The sequence below is a fragment of the Meriones unguiculatus genome, chromosome 9 (assembly GCF_030254825.1).
Source record: "Meriones unguiculatus strain TT.TT164.6M chromosome 9, Bangor_MerUng_6.1, whole genome shotgun sequence".
Classification (NCBI taxonomy): domain Eukaryota; kingdom Metazoa; phylum Chordata; class Mammalia; order Rodentia; family Muridae; genus Meriones; species Meriones unguiculatus.
Window position 1 is genome coordinate 102,549,873 of NC_083357.1, and position 20,228 is coordinate 102,570,100.

The window sequence follows — 20,228 nt, forward strand, 5'->3', positions numbered from 1 at the left end:
TTGTTAGCTTTGAATGGTGAGGAGCCATTGAGGATGGCTGGGAGCTTAGCTACTGACAGCACCATCCCAAAGCTTAAGGGATGTACAGAATAAAAGGGGGAAAGAAGAAAGCCAGTGGAGTGTTGGTATAGCCTGTTTCTGATCTCCGTCTACTATGACATGAACTGCACTGCTTCCTACCACAAGGTATGAAAACCTTTAAAGCCATGAGCATAAATGAATCTTTCTGAGATTATAAAATGTCAACCAGATAAGGAACTCCAGTCCTCAGGACAGGAAAGTATCAGCAAAAAGGCACCAAGGAATCTTGGTGCAAACACAATTCCTCAGGAAACTGACAGTTAGTTCACCCCCAGCACTCCTTACTCAAAAGTTCTTGCTGTCAGAACTCACCCTATTTAGATCCAAGTTTCAAAACATAGAGTAGTTCTCCTTGTATCTGGGCTAAATTACAATACGTGAACTTTAAAATATGAAATCATTTTATTTGCCTAAAATCCTTGTAGATTAGATTATTAGATCCAAGTCTCAAAACGTAGAGTTAGTTAATTCACCTCTTATCTTGGCTAAATTGTGATACATGAATTTTAAAATGTGGAATAATTTTATTTGCCAAAATCCTCTTAGATTAGATTATAGTGCATTTCATTCATCATTTGTAGTGTGAAAAGGTATGAAAATAAAAGAAATACGATATGAAAGAAAACATCAGTCTCAGGAGCTTTAAAATGGTCACTGGTCCTTTCATGATACATTTATATTAGACATTCTTTTTGTTCTCATTCATCAATGCCAAAAGCACACACCTTACTTAATCTTTTTTCAGAACAATACTAAAAAGAAGGTTGTGTTCCCTTCTTTATTTAAATATTGATGTTACCAAATATAAAATATTAAGGAATTGTATGGCAGATGTTTGTAACAAAAGTATTTATAGAGAAAAGATACTGTGAATGAAATGTGGTATTTTATATTTCAGACTTAACAATGGTGGGAGATACACATATGCAGAAAAGCACAAAATCAGACGTGTACGTCTTAGTTATTTTTTTTCTGTCTGACTATGTGCATGCACACGTGTGCGGGTGGATGTGGGAGTCACAGGTGAACCTTAGGGGGTCATTTTCCTGCGCAATGTACTTTGTTTTGGAGACAGGGTCCCTCACTGGCCATGAGCTAACTGATAGGCTAAATTGTCTGACCAGTGAGCCTTGGTAACCTGCAGGCCCCATCCCTGCCACTCTGCCCATACCCACCTTCCCCCTCTTTTATTGTTATTCTTTATTATTTACAATAATTTGTAAATTTAAATATATTCAGATTTTTAAAAAAAAAAAATAGGGTTTCTCTGTGTAGCCTCGGCTGTCCTGGACTTGCTTTATAGGCTAGGCTGGCCTCAAACTCACAGAGGTCTGCCTGCCTCATCTTCCCTGAGTGCTGAGATTAACGATATGTGCTGCCACGCTGGGCTAGATGATATTTTTAAACTCCCCCAAGTGCTTCCAGATCCTCTCCCCATCACTCCTGACCCAACATTCCGTTCTTTCTTTAAAAGCAAACAAAAACTAATACAACAAGAAAACCTCCCAAACCAAGAAGACAAAATAAAATCACACCTTCAAAAAACTGAGTGCACACACACGCGCACACAGACACACATGCACAAACACACACAAACACACACACACACACACACACACACACCCATACACACAAACCAAAAGCCAAACCAAACAAAGAAATTCCACGGAGTCCTTTACATGATGTCATGTTCTCCTGAACACGGGGCCTGTTCTGTAGCTATTGATATACTCATCCTCATTCCACTAGAGAAATGGAGCATTTTCCAACATGTGTATGTAAGTTCAGCTGTTAACTTGCCAGCCCTCTTTCTTTTCTTTCATTTTTCTTTTATTTTTTTTTTAAATCCCTCACAGACTATCACTATGAAGCACTGACTGGCCTAGAACTCTGTCTGTACAGCAGGCTAGCCTAGAAGTCAAAGAGATAACTTGCCTCAGCTTCCAAATTTCAGGCTTAAAGGTGTGTGCCATGAGGCCCATCCAACAGTCAGTTGTTTTTTTTTTTCAAGGTTTCTAGTTTTCAAAATTTGGTTACTGGATGCAGTTGATCAACTGAGCCATCCCCACTATCCTAGGCTGATGAATTTTCCCAGAGTGAATATGCCACACTGGATTCCTCAGACGCATGCACATAACTGTGATTATTGTGTTTACATTAACTCTAGTGCAGTGTGAAATAACTTGCATTTATTTTCTTTTACTTGAAAATATATCATTTCTTCTTATAGGAAGGTTGGAATTCTTCTGATCATTTTTATAAAATGTATAATGAATTGTTACATGTTATATACATCTCATTGTACTGTAGATTCTATCCTTGTTACCAATTATCCAACCTCCCTGTAATATCCTGTATTGTCTCCAAATCTTTGAAAACAAATGTTTTAACTTTGACATATAAGGGAGACTATGCAGCATTTTTATTTCTGTGCTTGGATAATTTCACTTAGTATAGTGATTTCTAGTCCAATCCTTGTTGCCACAAATGTCAGAAATTTATTCTTTTGTTATTTTTGCTAGAAGTCATTTTTATCTCTGTAGAGCCCACGTTTATCCATTCACCAATTGGTAAATATCAACACTGACTCCATATCTCAGGTATTGGGATATCTTATGAGAATCTTTGTAAGGACATGTAGGGGATTCTGCAATTTTGTAAGTAGAAGAAAAGTTTTCAAAGAATCAGTTTATCCAGATTTTTGAGGAATGAAGCAATTGAGAGATCATAAGTATTGGATTTCAAAGAGTTTGCTACATGCAAAAATTCCAGAAAACAATGGTTGAGTAGAATGCCAGAGAAAAGAGAATGAACTTTGAAATCTCTACTGAGAGTCTTAAAGGTAGTCAATGACACAGAAAGTTTGAATTAATTAACTCTCTATTTCTGTATTTTAATATAACATTTTTATTCTTTGAAATTTTCATGCATACACACCAAGTGTTCATTAATACCCCCTTTTCCTCTTTTGGCTCTCACAGATCGCAGAACAAGCATGGTCTACTCAGATAAGAAGACATGATTAGGGCTGTTTTATGCAGGATGATAAATGCAGGATAATTAGTTTATATTATATCCATGTGGAGTTCATAATCTTTCTTTCAGCATTTTAAAAATCTTTATGAATAACAAAACCATAAGTGCTCTAAAGGGTAAAAATTACTTCTAGCTAATATATCAAACAAGAAAAGGAAATAAAAGATGTATAGATTAATAGCTGAGTAGAATTCCACTGTGTAAATGTACCACAATTTCTTTTTTTCTCATTCATTCATTCATTCATTCATTCATTCATTCATTTATTACAATTCATTCACTTTGTATTCCAGGTGTAGTCCCCTCCCTCATCTCCTCTCAGTTTCACCCTCCCTCCCTCTTCTCCTCCTATGCAACTCCCCTAGTCCACTGATAGGGTAGAGACTTCCTCCCCTTTCATCTGACCCTGGTCTATCAGGTCTCATCAGGGCTGGCTGCATCATCTTCTGAGATGGCTCAGCCATTAAAGGCTATGCCACAATTTATATGTTCATTTTTCCCACAGCTTTATTTGTAATAGCCAGAATCACAAGGTCTTTTGTTTAAAATAAATATTCAATAACATATTTACATTATTGAAGGATAGGACTTCAATAGTCTTATTATTACAGGTACAAGTCTCAGAAAAGTTTCTGACAGTCTGAAGATAGGCGAACACATCAGAATGAATTAGACCATGATATAAAATAAGGAAAATTAAGCAGAACCCAAAATACTTTTCTTCTCAGCCCATTTTTAAAGTATATAGCAAAATAACTTTCCTAACCCCACTTTCTCAGCCTATCTTTTATACAGATTGATATTTTTGGTCCTTGCTGTGTTTTGTAATACGTACCAACATATTTTGAGTTCAAATTTATATTGTGACTAGTTGAGTGCTTTCATAGAAAGATAGGGAATAGCTATTTGTAGTTTGATAATAGCATAGTGTTTACATTCCCTACTTTGCTCATACCATTTTCTAATTTTTTTTTAGTTTTACAAATCCTATTGCTTTTAATTTACAGAAGTATTTGAGTGGTAAGAAAATAACATCTCCAGGAGAAAACAAGTAACAGGACAGGAGCGTACCACAGAGGGCCTCTGAAAGACTCTACCCAGCAAGGTATCTAAGCAGATGCTGAGAATCATAGCCAAACTTTGGGCAGAGTGCAGGGAATCATATGAAGGAAGGGGGAGTTAGTAAGACCTGGAGAGCACAGGAGCTCCACAAGGACCAAATATATCAGGGCACAAGGGTCTTTTCTGAGACTGTTTCTCCAACCAAGGACCATGTATGAATATAACCTAGAACTCCTGCTTGGATACAGCCCATGGTAGCTTAGTATCCAAGTGGGTTCTCTAGTAAGGGGAACAGGGACTATTTCTGACATGAACTCAATGGTGAGCTCTTTGACACCACCCCCCCGCCCGCGAGGGAGAAGCAGCCTTGCTAGGCCACAGAAGAGGACATTGCAGCCAGTACTGAAGAGACCTGATAATCTAGGGTCAGATGGAAGGGGAGGAGGTCCTCCCTTATCAGTGGACTTGGAAAGGGGCAGGGAAGAGATGAGGGAGGGAGGGTAAGGCTGGGAGGGAATTACGAAGGGGGCTATGGCTGGGATACAAAATAAATAACCTGTGATAATATAAAAAATAAAAAACAAACAAAAAAAGAATATCTCGCTTGATATTCTTTCTTAATTTTTGCATGCAAGTTTTTTTTTACCCTAACCACTATAACTCAATGAAATATTATTCAAGCATCTGTGAAACTTAATTATAATATTACCTGTAATTACAGAGATCTCAAATTTCAGAGAAACATTGCAATTATTGCTTGGATTTGTGTGCTGAGTGGGCCTTTCCAACTTGATACTACCTAAAATCATCTAGGAAGAGACTACCACAACTGAGGAAGTACCTCCCCAAATAGGCCTTTGGGTCTGTCTGTGGGGCATTTTCTTGATTAATGATTGATGTACAAAGTAACACTTTTCTTTTAATTGCTGAGTAGTATTCCATTGTGTAAATGATACACTCTTTCTGTATCCATTCCTCCATTGAGGGACATGGAGGACCCTAGGGAATATGTTTAATCATCATTCAGAAGTGCAAACAGGATAAATATTGGAAGTAGGAGAGGACAAGGAACAGGACAGGAGCCTACCACAGAGGACCTCTGAAAGACTCTACCCACCAGGATATCAAAAGAGATACTGAGACTCATAGCCAAACTTTGGGCAGAGTGCTGGAATCCTATGGAAGAAGAGGGAGGAGACAGGAACTCCACAAGGAGAACAACGGAGCCAAAATACCTGTGCCCAGGGAGGTCCTGTAGAGACAATACTCTAACCAAGGACCATGCATGGAGAGGATCTAGACCCCCTGCACCCTTAGACTGTTCAAAAGAAGCCCACTGGCTGCTCAGTTTCCAAGTGGGTTCCCTAGTAAGGGGATCAGGGACTGGCTCTGACATGAACTCCATGGCCGGCTCTTTAATCACCTCCCCCTGGCAGGTACAGCATTGCCAGGCCACAGAAGAAGATGATGCAGCCAGCCTTGATGAGACCAGATAAGCTAGGGTCAGATAGAAGGGGAGGAGAACCTCCCATATTAAGGGACTAGGGAAAAGGCATAGGGGGATAAAAGGGAGGGTAGGTGGGACTGAGAGGAGATGGGGGTTGCTGCAGCAGGGATACAGAGGGAATTTTAATAAATAAATATATAAATAAAAATTAAATATTAAGAAAGTAACATTTTGGTTTGTTTTACCTATAGGCAGCTGGTCCTTAGTTGTATAAAGAAAGAAACTGACAAAGCCATGAGGAGCAGGCACAGAAGTAATGTTCTTCCACAGTCTCTGTTTAAGTACCTTCCCTAGTTTCCGCTGTTCTGATGTCACTCAATGATGGACTGTCACCTGAAGTATAGCTGAGATAAACTCTTTCCTCCCCATGTTGCTTTTGGTCAGGGTATTTTCCACAGCAGCAGAAAAGCAAACTAATACATTATATCTACACTTACAGGTCTACAGTTTCACATGTAGTCTCCAAACTCTGATGCTAGGCTAGCTTATTAGTGACTTAACACAAGAATAAAGCATAACATTTTCAGTCTTGAGGAGATATGCTGTTTTGTTGTGCGGCACCTGAAGTGCAGAAGAGCAGGTGTTTTCCTCGTAGCTGCAGCAAACAGCCATTTCTTGACATGATCTCAGGCTTTTTCCATTTTGATTCCAGGACTTTCTGTTTCAGCTTGAATGTGTAGACCTTTTTGAATGAAGATCATCTCCCAATAAGGCAGCTCCAGCTTTATCATTAAAGTGGGCATTAGTTTTAACAGTTAAAAAAAAAAGAGAATAATGAAAGTATTGGGAATGTCATTTCCCTTAGTTTCTTTATCTGATGCTGTGATAAAATAAGCAACTGAATCCAGAAAAAAAAAATGGTTCACAGTTCAATGATACTGTCTATCAGGGTAGGAAGGTCAAGGCATTCAAGTGTCTGGTCACATCATATGCGTAAGCAGTAAGCAGAGAGAGATGAATGCTAGTACTCATATCTCCTTCTCCACTATACACAGGTGTCACCCCTGCCCAGGGAATGGTCCTGCCTCTGTTACAAGTCTGAACACTTTGATTTACCTAGTCAGGATAATCTCTTATAGTCTAACCTTAGTCTAGATAATCCCTCACATATGCTCCTAGAAAATTATCTGCTAGATAATTCTAGATTTTAACCAGTTGACTAGTAACAGTAACTACTGAGACCTAGTACAGATTAGAATTTGTAATTATTTTAATTTGGGGGTACAAGAATAGAATCTCAACTGAAAATCTCTGCCAATATGTGCTCACGATCAAAATTTTGTCTTGCTAAGTGGTTTAATCTTCAGGAGCTGGAAAAAAATTCATGAACACATGCTTGTTATGTATGACTTAGCAGGCTGTTGCTAAAATACACCCCATGGAGTAGCTAGTGGCATACTCATGTTCAGCAACACACAGCCTTGACATTGTATTTAGCCTTTAAAGCTTCTCAAGCATACATTTTGTTTATTTTGATTGTAATGTAAATGCATTTTTGCTTCCCTTTTTCTCCCTCCAAACACTTTCCAAATACTCTTCCCTGCTCTCATTGAACTTCATGGCCTTTTTTTCTTAATTGATATTTCATGAATATATGCATTGTTTTCAAGGCTGACTACTTGATACTGGGCTCTTCCCTGGGCTGGACCATCTCTTTCACTTCCAGGTTTACTCAGTTGCCTGTAGTTTTTTTATGTCTGATTGAGGCCTCCTGGATTTTTCTTGACAGGTTTGGCATGTTTGATGGAGTCTACTTTCGTCTCATGTTTGGGTATTTTAAAAAGAAAAAGGTTTATTTATTTTCCATGAATGAAAGTTCTTTTTTTCTGCATGTGTGTATATATACTGTGTGCTTTGTGGTACACATGGAGGCCAGAAGACAGTGTGAGATTCCTTAGAACTAGAGTTACCCTTGTGAGCCACTTTGTGTTAACTCAGAACAAAACTTGTGTCCTCTGGAAGAGCCACTCTCCAGTACCTGCTCAAGCCTTTTAAAACAAGTATCTACAACAGAGATCCACAAGATTGTCTACAGGACATTTCAATCAAACAATTATGTATAATTTTATAGCTATTTAGCAGAATTTATTTATAGGTTAATAATATAATACCATCAATCATAAGTTGGAAGAGTTCATACACTAGAATACTTAAATATATAAAACCACAGTATTTGAAATGTGGAGTCTTACTATTTATTAAAAAACAGGAAACAAGCTAGGAACCTGCCATAGAGAGCCTCTGAAAGGCTCTGCCCTGCAGACTATCAAAGCAGACACTGAGACTTATGGCCAACTGTTGGGCAGTGTGCATAGAATCTTAAGTAAGAAGTGGGAAATAGTAAGATCTGGAGAAGACAGGAACTCCACAATGAGAGCAACAGAACCAGAAAATTTGAACACAGGGGTCTTCCTAGAGGCTCATACTCCAACCAAGTACCAGGCATGGAGATAACCTAGAATCCCTGCACAGATGTAGCCCATGGCAGTTTAGTGTCCAAGAGGGTTACATAGTAATGGGAAGAGGGACTGCCTCTGACATAATCTGATTGGCCTGCTATTTGATCACCTCCCCCTGAGGGGGGAGCAGCCTTACCAGGCCACAGAAGATGACAATGTAGCCACTCCTGATGAGATCTGATAGACTAAGATCAGAAGGAAGGAGAGGAGGACTTCCCCTATCAGTGGACTTGGGGAGGACATGGGTGAAGAAGAGGAAGGGAGGGTGGGATCCAGAGAGGAGGAGGGAGGGGCTTATGGGGGGATACAAAGTGAATAAAGTGTAATAAATAAACAAACAAATAAATAAATAAAGTTTAAAAAATGAAAACTGTATGATGGAAATGAAATCAGCCTGTACCTCTTGCAGAATTTTGACTTTAACTCTTGTACAATTCAAAGTGTTGACTGGTGTTGAGAATTCAGTTTTTCTTATATGTGAATGGAAACCATAAAACTGCATATGTGTATTACATTCAAAACTTTATAAAAGGACTAGCTCACTGTGAAGGTGCCATTCATTTTCTTTGACTTAACATATTAGCCATTGTTAGAAGAAAATTTTCTTAGAGGAAACTGCTTTGAATGTAAAGAATATCACATGGGAAGAATGACTTCTTTGTAAATGGAGGCGCCTCTATGAGCCTGTGATGTTGATCTGTTTCTTTTTCTTTCTTTCTTTCTTTCTTTCTTTCTTTCTTTCTTTCTTTCTTTCTTTCTTTCTTTCTTTCTTTCTTTCATTTGTATCTTTTCCAGAAACACAGTAACTAAAGCCACAGAGTGTTGACACTATCCATGAATCAACAGTGTTCAGATGAGACCAGGATTAAGTTACTCAATTTTATAGAGTTGAGGAAATTTTAACAGAGAATTTTGTTGTTGTTGTTTCTGATATTTTTTTTCAGTTAGCTATAGCACACTGTAAGTGATAGAATGCTTCTTATCTCATTTCCCAAGAGCAAAAATTACTCATGAATAGGGAAAGAATATATTAAAGCCCACTTAATGTCTGAGCTTGTGGAAACTGTGCCAAATAGAGGTAAAGTCATTTCCAGATAAACTGACCATCTAAGGGATAATTTCACACATTTAATGCAACTGGAGACAATTTGGGGAGAGTGGTGAAAGCAGAGGGGTAATTCTTTAAGCAGACATGATATCCTATAAACTTGGACTCATGGAAACTACCCACTAACATATTTAAGGGCTGAGTGTTCTGTTTTCATGTGTGTGTAGATATGACTGTACATCTGGGAAATGAGTTTTAAAATGGAAAGTGTTCCCTGGCTTGAGAATACAGAGAGAGCTGTTCCAGCATTGTTTTGGGTTGATGCCAACACTGAAAAATTCTCCTTAGTGCAATCAGAATGAAGAGTCTCAATTTGTCTGAAACAATAAGATAAAAATCATGTTTATTTGCATACCTGGTTTAATTTAATAAACCTGGACAAGAAAACAAAACAACAATTTATGTATTCAATCATTAAATAGCTTAAACTATCCTTTGTTGTTCTTTGCTTGCAAATGTTATATGCTATGTATCTAAGCAAACAAAAATGTGTGTATTTTTTTATCATTGTTCAAAAGACATACATGAGTAGCAATGAAATAAATGCCAGGTAAGTTACTTGGCTTTAAGTTTGTTTAAGTTTGGACAGAAGTCAAAAGTGTGATTAAAAAATATTATTCTAGTTATTTGGAGATGACTTATTTAATCCAATTTTCTAAAATGGTATGTAAATTGTATCTGCAAGGAATGCAAAAAGTGCACATTATAAAACCAGAATTAAAAAATGTCTTGTAGTTACAAAAGTATATAAAAAATTAAACTGCATTCTCCGTATCAATATGGAGCACAGGGTGGAGGAGCCTTAAGAGAAAAGATGATTTCTCCTCCCATTGTAGCTTTGGAGCTTGGAAAGTAGTATAAAGACTTTTTATTGGCTGATTTACTTCCAACATTATCACTTTCCCCTTTGTTCCCTCTCCTTATCTTCTTATTTCTCCGTATTCTTTCTCATTCTTTCTTCTTCATTCTTTTCCTTGTTTCTCTTTATCGTCTCCATAGTCCAAGCTGGGCTTGAACTCATTCTGCACATCTGTCTCTCCCTCCTAGTTTCAGGGATTAGAGGCATAAGCCAACACCTTGACACTTTATGTGAGTATGTGAGTAGATAGCTCATTTCCCTCCCAAAGTGCACATAAATTACACTGCCTTTTTAATAAGAGTATTGTAATGTTTGTATTGTGCCAAATAGTAAAATAACTATTTCTCCATCTAATGCGTAACCTAGAAATGGGTGTTTTACCAGAAGAACAAGGAAGACACTAGTTCATCATTGGCATCAATATTAACTTTTATTTGTTTTGGAGGAAATAATGTTAGCAAAACTGACATCTAACTTTAAAAAACATGCTATTCAATATTTCCATAAATATGGACAGTTCAGAATTTACAGGTTGCTGAAAGAGAGATAACTCCTGACTTCAAAATTTAATGTACTATAACTTAATATGTGATGAAGTAATTTTAATGGACAATAAAGTGATTTACAGTTACATATGCACACTATTTCTGTAAAAATGTAAAAAGTATAATAGAAACTAAGAGGCATAAAATACTTTTCTAGACTATAGGAAATAGTCTAAGTTTTATAAACTTTAAGAACATAGTTAAAACACAAATGTACAATTTTTAATTACATTTACCAACACATTCTTAAAAAATAAACCAAAATTTTTCAATGAAGTTCTGGTTTGTGTTGAGAATTAAGTGTGGTGTATCATTTGATGCTGAAAGTTAAAAATGATTAAGTGTTTATAATTTGGTTTGTTTATAAATTTTAACTTTAAATTCATTTTTAGTTAAACCATCTTTACATTTTATCCATCCGATTGTCTGTTTCATCAAACGACATAGTGATCAGTATTCTTTTTGTATAGTTTTCAGTGATGACTGCTTCCTACCTCCCACAGGGTGTTTACAGTGAGTGGAGAATTTGTGTACCGCAGTAGAGAATCAGAAGATCCCTGTTTAATGGAGTTTAGTCTACACTTGCTTCCTGTAAACAAAGATGAGCAAAGGGAAGTTTTTGCACTGTAGTGCTCTCTAGTGTGCAATGGTTTGTTGTTATTGTTGTTTTGGTGGACTTAGCATATTTTCCAAGTTAGTTCCCACATTGAAATGCAAGTTTTAAATATTCTTTATGAATGAGAGCTCATTGTTATAGAAGGTAAAACTTTGAGTTTTCTCTCCTCTCACACTTTCTTTCTCAGTAACACACACACACACACACTCCACATTTGTGTAAATAGTAAAAGGTGTGATATTCTATTGTTGATAAGCTGGGTGGTTATCAATAACATATTTATTACAAACTTTTGTGCATATACTAACAATTAAACAGAAAACCTGATTGGACAATATTACCAAATGTGAAAACACTCTAAGGTTCTGAATGAGTTGATACATTTATGGATATATGACTTAATCAGGCTATTGCGAGGCAGTGGGAGATTTAGGAAGGAAAGCCTAGTTGAGATGGGAGCCTTTGATTGAAGAGTATGATTTATTCTCAGGACCTTTCTTTCTTCTGCTGTGACATGAAAATCTCTATCTCATCAGACGCTCAGCACAATCCTGTTCTGCTTTACCGCAGGCCCCTGAAGTGAGACTTGATGCCCGACTCCTGGGTGACATTTTCTTCTTTAGGTTGATTTTTAAAAGACCTTTTGCCATAGCAGTGAGAAGCTGGTTGTCACACCTGCCAGTTAGACACTTCTAATCACGCTGAACTTCTGATTTTCTACAGGGCTCTACACATAAACAAATGCATTATACAATGACTATTATACTACTGTCCTCTTGAACATGATAAATATTATCATGTTCTTATCAAATATGTGGAGCCTTATCACTCTGGAATAGAGTGATAAGTGGAATAGAGTGATAACTATCATGAAAAGTCTTACACATTAGTAGTGTAATGTTTGCAAAGTAGATGTTTGAAAAGTAGATCATCTGATGCAAAGGGAACAAATGAGTTAAAATGCACTATATTTTTCTCTTGATGCATAGATACAAGTTCCTTCAAGATATTTGGCCATTCACCACTATGATACTTTGCGTCCTTAAAATTTCAGGCTGCCCCACATTGTGGAAGATGAGATGGACACATGCATATAAATACTGTATACAAACAGAGGAAACTGATGCAATTCAGAAGAGAAGTTGCTTTGATATCTTTTCATATAATCACAGGATACATAATGAGTGCGTGGAAGGGCACTATAAATCTTTATGCTATATTTAGAACTGGAACATTCACTATGTATTTATAGAACAATGTATATACCCTTTCAACTGTTTCTAACTTAATTTTTTCCACTCTTCTGCACAATCCACACAAAGATGTAGAAGATAGTACTTACTACATTTTTCAATATCGAAAAGCAAGTTTTAAAGATGTAAATGCTTACAGCCAGTTGATAATGTTAATTTTAAGGTAGAAATTGAAGTAATCCAGATGACAGTTGCTGAATAGTACAGAGAGAAGAATACACATTAATGAATGTAAATGCTAGTAGAATATATAGCGTGATACCTAATTTTGGATGACCTCACTACTAAGCAAATTAAGAAGAATCTTGAATCGTTGAAGGACAATCGTTGAATGACATCTATAGCCAGGCCAACTAAATCACAGCCTATAGCCAGACCATGTAAATCACACCAACACCCGGCTTAATTAATTAGGAACCTGCAGGATAAGAGACAGTGTTATAAAGCAAACAAACGTTTTTCTTCTTTAACTTGTACAAATAAAAGTTTATAGAAGCAGAAAAGTACACTTTTAGAATATTTAGACGAAATAAAAATTTCTCAGCAGTTGCTCATCATTTACTCTTATTTTCTTGTGGAGCTTGGGTATTCTCAAGTTTGTAGATCCTGTCTTATTTTCTACTAGTAGTTTGATCATTACTCTGCTCTTGGAAGAAGATGGAGAAGAGATAAACAGCATTTTCCTATGTTCCCACAGATCTGAAAGAAAGCAGGAGTCAGGCTTCCCAGAAGAGCTGAGAGGCACGGAGAAGCCACCGTACAACAGAGGAATCCGCAGTCTGTGGGAGATCGGGTAAAATAAAGGAATAGTGGGGGTTAAATCGATGAGGGACCCAGCAGAGGAACACAGAACACTGAACTCATGGAAGAAGGAGATTTCCCCAACATCCTGCTCTGAATTTGTAAACCAAACAGAGAAAAAGAAAATCTCTAGGAACGTAGACAGCAGCAACGAAAACACGAAACAGCTGCTGGGAGTTCCCGGTGTCAGCCATTCCATCTTAGTATCTGTGACACTGGAGCAGGAGCGAGAAGACCCTGAGAGAAACTATACCAGGAAGCAACTCTGACTAAAAGGAACAGGAAGCAAGAGAGCTGCCAAGCTGGCCCTGGTCTCCAAACCACGATGCTCCGCTCCTCCCACTAAGAGCATGGAGCCGTGGAATCATGGAACTGCAAGAAAATCCCCACTGAAGAGACAGATCAACAAAGCCATGTGAATGCCCTATATGAACTTGCCAGAATTGGCACCTTGTGAACTAAGTCTGGCTAAAACTCAGCAGATACTACAAACAGGCAACGTGAGCACTGTTTAGAGAGGCAAATCTATCCAGAGAGAGAGAGAGAGAGAGAGAGACAGAGACAGAGACAGAGACAGAGACAGAGAGAGAGAGAGAGGAAGGAAAGGAGGGAGGGAGCGTGAGGGAAGGAGAGAGGGAGGGAGAGAGAAAGGGAGGGAGGGAGGGAGGAAGGAAGGCAGGCAGGCAGGCAGGCAGGCAGGAAGGAAGGAAGGAAGGAAGGAAGGAAGGAAGGAAGGAAGGAAGGAAAGAAGATGGCAGGTACATATGAGGGCCTCCAACACCAAAACCGAAATGAGGAAAGAGTGACCAGCCTGCCCTATATAGAAAGCAGTGGTGCATGTGTGTGTGTCTGAGGGAGTGATTTAGAGCAGCTCTTCATAATGAGAGCTAAGAAACATTAATAGAGGGCTTGCCCATGCTGACACGGTCAGACACTACATTCAAGTTACTGGTATCCATGGACCCATTTCATATTGACCAATCTAATAGGTTGAATTCCCAGACACAGAACAGAGGTTTATCCTCAGCTGATTATTTTTTGTAAGGGGAGGAATCCAGTACCTTTGTCAGCAAGGAAGAAATATTGGTTGATGCTGTATTTTTGCTTTTATGTTGCTTTTGTTTTTTACATTTATAAATCTTTGTACATAAATATTCTTGTTTTCTTTCAGTTTTTGTATTGCTTAGTGAGATGTTAAGATTGCTCCTCGTTTTTTGCACCAGTTCAATGTAGTCTCTATTTTCTTAGCCCTTACTCTTTTGTTCCTACCTCATTTTGTCTTTCTCTCATCCCCATAGTCTTCATGTTTTACTTTTTCATTGTTCCTATAGCTTTAACAATCTTGAAAGTCCACCTACTCACTGTTTCAATTCTTCATCTCTGTTTACCTTCCTTTTCTCTATTTTTGCTTATTCACCTTCCTTTCCTTCCTAGTGACTCATATCTTTCTGCACAACATACAGTGCTTCCTATACTCTCTCCTTACAGTGTTATTGGATTTGTCTGGGGTATAAACAGTTGGCCTATGTCTCCCTCCATCGTGGTTTCCTCTGCAGTTAGCATTGCTCTCTCAGACTGAACACAGAGATTGGCCTTATTGTCTCTAAAAGACAATATCCCACAGTATTCCTCCCCTAATTCCATGTTTACACAGATGAACAAATTGTCACAGATTTTTAAACATGAAATTTTTATTTCATTTACATCATCTCTGTTCCCTGCATTCATAAGCTGAGAGCTTAGCTACCGAAATAGGAGTCTAGTCTTGTGCGGACTGGACACAACAGCAAGTCATACAACCTAGTAACACTTGACCATATGACATCGCAATTGAAAAAGATATGATGATAAAAAATCCTGGTGAAAATTTAATTACAGGTGCGTAAGTACCAACAGAGAAACAAAAGAAACATGAAAAAAAAGCAAAAATTCTCTACATATGATCAATTCAATAATAATAAGTTTCAATGAAAGTGAATTAGATGACATCATAAATTTTAAAATATATAAGAGTGTTTATTGAAATAAAAAGGACCCAAAATGTTGAAATATTAAAAGAAAATGTAAGTAAACAGCTAAATATAATAGCAAGTCAGTACAGGATATGAAACAAGAGTTTGACAAAAGTAGAAATATTGAAAACATGCAAATTGAAATTATAGAAATGAAAAGCCATTAAGTCATATGAAGATGATAGACAGCTTAACTGATAGAATGGATGAAGTAGGAGATATTGATCTTGAAGACAAGATAGATGGATCAGAACACTCAGACAACAATAAATATGAAATAAGGCGATACACACGGCATACTTGATGTATGAGCCAGCATTAAAAAGCAAATGTAAAAATCATGCAAATAAAGGAAGAGTAACCCCAATTGCCAAAACCTAGGAAGAAAGCTGATGACTTAATATTGAAAGAAAAACAGATAGTCCATCTGGACAGAGCAGAAGACCCAGAAAAAACCACACAAGCTATGGTCATCATTTTATTTATTTATTTATTTGATGATTGTGCCAAAAACATACACTGGGTAAAAGTCTCCTTAACAAGAAGTGCTTAAACCAGATATCCACCTCTGAAGAATGACACTAAATTCTTATCTATTCTCTGCAAATGTCGGTTTAAAATGGATTACAGCCAGGCATCCTCAAACACGCCTTTAATTCCAGTGCTCAGTCAGAGGCAGACAAGGCCAGTCTGTTCTACAGAGTGAGTTCCAGGGATATAGAGAGAGAACTTGTCTCAAAGCAAACAGACAGACAGGCAAATGGACAAATATACAACAAAAATGGATGAAATATTTTGATATAAGCTCTAAAATTCTGAATGTGTTAGGGGAAAATATGTCAAGATCTAGGTATCAATAAAGACTTTCAGAAAATGATTCCAGTAGCTTAGGAAAAAACAAAACAAAACAGTGGGATTGCATAAATTAAAAAACGTACCACATATCAAGGAAATTCAGTAAAGAAAAGACGTGCAGAAAGAGAGAAAATTCTCTGCTAATTATACATTACTGAGAAGTTTAGTATATACAGTATATAAAGAACTAAGCTGAACTAGCCCATCAATGATTGGGCCAACAAAAGATGAAATTCTCAAAAGATGAAGTTCAAAGTCTCAAAGGGATATGTGATGGGTTCTGAAATGAAGTTTAGATTGCTGTAGAATTAAAGACAATGAACAGTTCACATTGAATGACAAAGTGATAATATTACATCCATAAAGTAAGTTTTAAAGGGGACTACAGGTGGGATACAAAGTGAATAAACTGTAATTAATATAAAAAATTTAATTTAAAAATCTATAAATGAGGGAGAGGGGCAAGATGGCGGTGCCTGGAGGACTCTCATTCTGAGCAGCAGCACAGCAGGATCAGCACAGTGACCAGCAATCAGAACTCTCGGCCATAAAACACAGTCATTGTGTTTTCCAGGTGAGAGGATACCCCACGGTGGAGGATTCAATCAGCTTTTAACTCACCCAACCGCGGAAGAGATCCCGGTTCCGCCAGATGCATGGCTGCCGGCCGCCAGCCCCAGCCCCAGCCCCAGCGCAGAGCCACAAGCCAATGTCTCTGGTCACGGTCCCAGACTGAACCCTGTGCACCACACTATCAGAGACTGGAATTTTCAGTCGAGAGATAACCCCAGGGTACAGGAAACGATTGGGACTGGCCTTAGGTCACCCAGACATCCCCTGGAAAAGACTCGGGCGGGTTCCACGGGCACCCCAGGAGCCAGCCCGGAGCCAGAGCCAGAGCCAGGGACCCAGGTTCCGGCACAGAGCCCTGCCTGCCTGCGCGCCTGATTTGCCGCCGGACATAGAAACGGCGGGTCTGACCTCAGAGCACTCAGCTCACCCCCAACCTGAAAAGGTCCCCGGAAAATTACCCAGCTTAGGGAGGCACTCAGGCTCCCAAAAGCCGCAAAGGCAAACACAGGCAGTTTCTGCGCACCAGACAGCTGGCAGAGACTGAGCCGCCATCACACAGCTGTGCTCCAGGCACAGGCAGTTTCTGCGGCCAGCCAGCTGGCAGACACTGAGCAGTGTGCACCAGGGCAAAAAAAGACACTGGGAGTCCGTGTCTCCAGAGAATCCACGGGGAAGGAAGGAAACTACTGACCTAAATCACCCAATTCTTCCCTAGAAAAAGTCTAGCAGTCTAGTGGGGCCGAGGCGCCAGCACTCAGCTGTGCTCCAGACACAGGCACAAACAGTTGAGGCGCGCTTGATGTCCAACTGGGTCACAGCAGCTGATCATTAAATTTACAACAAGGAACCCAGAAACAGGGCAGCTGCCCTCAGGACTTCCCTGGGTGAGAGGAGAACCCTCTCGACTAACAAAGACCACAGTTACCACTCAGGTCTATATCCCTGAGGTGAGCAACTCCTGAAAAAACACCAGCCATCCAGGGACTATACCCAAAAAGCTAAGAAGACATCCTTCAGGAAAAACCAGCTTTCTGCAAAGGGGATTCTCTCCACCACAGGATCCCCAGGAACCACCAGAAAATAACCCTAAACGCCTAAGATAACACAATGGGTAGAGGCCAGCGTAAAAGCTCAAGCAACAAAAGACAGAGCAATATGGCATCTCCAGAACCCAGTTACCCAAGGGGCAAGTAGCCCTGGATACCCCACCATAACTGAAATCCAAGAAGATGACCTAACAAGTATGCTCATGAAGAAGATAACAGAGGAAACAAATAAGATTCGTAAAGACATAGAGGAAGATAAACTCAAACAGAATATTGCCATCCGTAAAGAAATAGAGGAAGCTGCAACCAAACAGTTTATGGCCTTTAGAAAGGAAATGCTTAAAACACTGAATGAAATGATAGAAACAGAGTTGAAGGAACTAAAAGAAAAACAGGAAAGTACAATCAGACAGGTGAAGGAAGTAAACAAAACAACTCAAGACCTGAAGATAGAATTGGAAAAATTAAAGAAAATACAAATGGAAGAAATAATGGAAAGGAAGAATCTAGGGAAGAAAACAGGAACTACAGAGATAAGCATAACCAACAGACTACAAGAGATGGAAGAAAGAATCTCAGGTGTAGAAGATACAATGGAAGAAATCGATGTATCTGTCAAAGAAAATGTTAAATCCGAAAAATTCCTGGCACAGACCGTCCAAGAAATGCAAGACAATATGAAAAGACAAAACCTAAGAATAATAGGTATAGAGGAAAAAGAAGACTCCCTTCTCCAAGGCCCAGAAAATATTTTCAACAAAATCATTGAAGAAAATTTCCCCAAGCTAAAGGAGAGGCCAATTAGAATACATGAGGCCTACAGAACACCCAACAAATTTGACCAGAAAAGAAAATCCTCCTGCCACATAATAATCAAAACAGTAAGTATACAGAACAAAGAAAAAATACTAAAAGCTGCAAGGGAAAAAGGCCAAGTAACATATAATGGCAAACCCATTAGAATCACACCTGACTTTTCAACAGAGACTATGAAAGTCAGAAGGGCCTGGACGGATATCATGCAGACCCTAAGAGAACACAGATGTCAGCCAAGGCTACTATACCCCACAAAACTCTCAGTCCTCATAGATGGAGAAAACAAGATATTCAATGACAAAAACAAATTTCAACAATACCTACAAACAAATCCAGCATTACAGAAGACACTGGAAGGGAAAATACAACCCAAGAAAGCTAGCTACATTCAAGAAAACACAGGAAATAAATAACCTCACTTCAGTAAAACAAAAAGCAACCAAGCACACAACAGTATGACCACAGCCAACATCAAAATCAAGAGATCTAACAGCCACTGGTCATTAATTTCTCTCAACATCAATGGACTCAACTCTCCAAGAAAAAGACACAGATTAACAGAATGGATACGTAAACTAAACCCAGCAATCTATTGCATACAAGAAACACACCTAAGACACAAAGATAGACATTACCTGAGGGTAAAGGGTTGGAAGACGACTTTCCAAGCAAACGGACCCAAGAAGCAAGCAGGAGTAGCCATTCTAATATCTGATAAAATCGACTTTCAACCAAAATTAATCAAAAGAGATGGGGAAGGACACTTTATACTCATCAAGGGAAAATTCCACCAGGAAGACATCACAATCCTGAACATCTATGCCCCAAATACAAGGGCACCCACATTTGTGAAAGAAACATTGATAAAATTTAAAGCACATATAGATCCCCACACATTAATAGTGGGAGATTTCAACACCCCACTCTCAACAAAGGACAGGTCAACAAAACAGAAATTAAACAAAGAAACAATGTCTCTGACAGGGGTCATGAATCAAATGGACCTAACAGACATTTACAGAACTTTACACCCAAACACAAAAGAATTTACCTTCTTCTCAGCACCTCATGGAACCTTCTCCAAAATAGACCACATAGTGGGTCACAAAGCAAGCCTCAACAGATACAAGAAGATTGAAATAATCCCATGTATCTTGTCTGATCACCATGGAATAAAGCTGGACCTCAACAATAACAGAAATAACAAAAAGCCTACACACACATGGAAACTGAACAACTTGTTACTAAATGACAGCTGGGTCAGGGAAGAAATAAAGAAAGAAATTAAAGTCTTTCTAGAAATCAATGAAAATGAAAGGGACACAATGAAAGCAGTGCTAAGAGGAAAGTTCATAGCACTAAGTGCCTTCAAGAAGAAATTCGAGACAGCTCATTCAAGCACCCTAATGGCTCACTTAAAAACCCTAGAAAAAGAAGAAGCAGACACACCAAGAAGGAGTGGACGGCTGGAAATAATCAAACTCAGGGCTGAAATCAATCAATTGGAAACAAATAAAACAATTCAAAGAATCAATGAAACCAAGAGCTGGTTCTTTGAGAAAATCAACAAGATCGACAAACCCTTAGCCAGGCTAACTA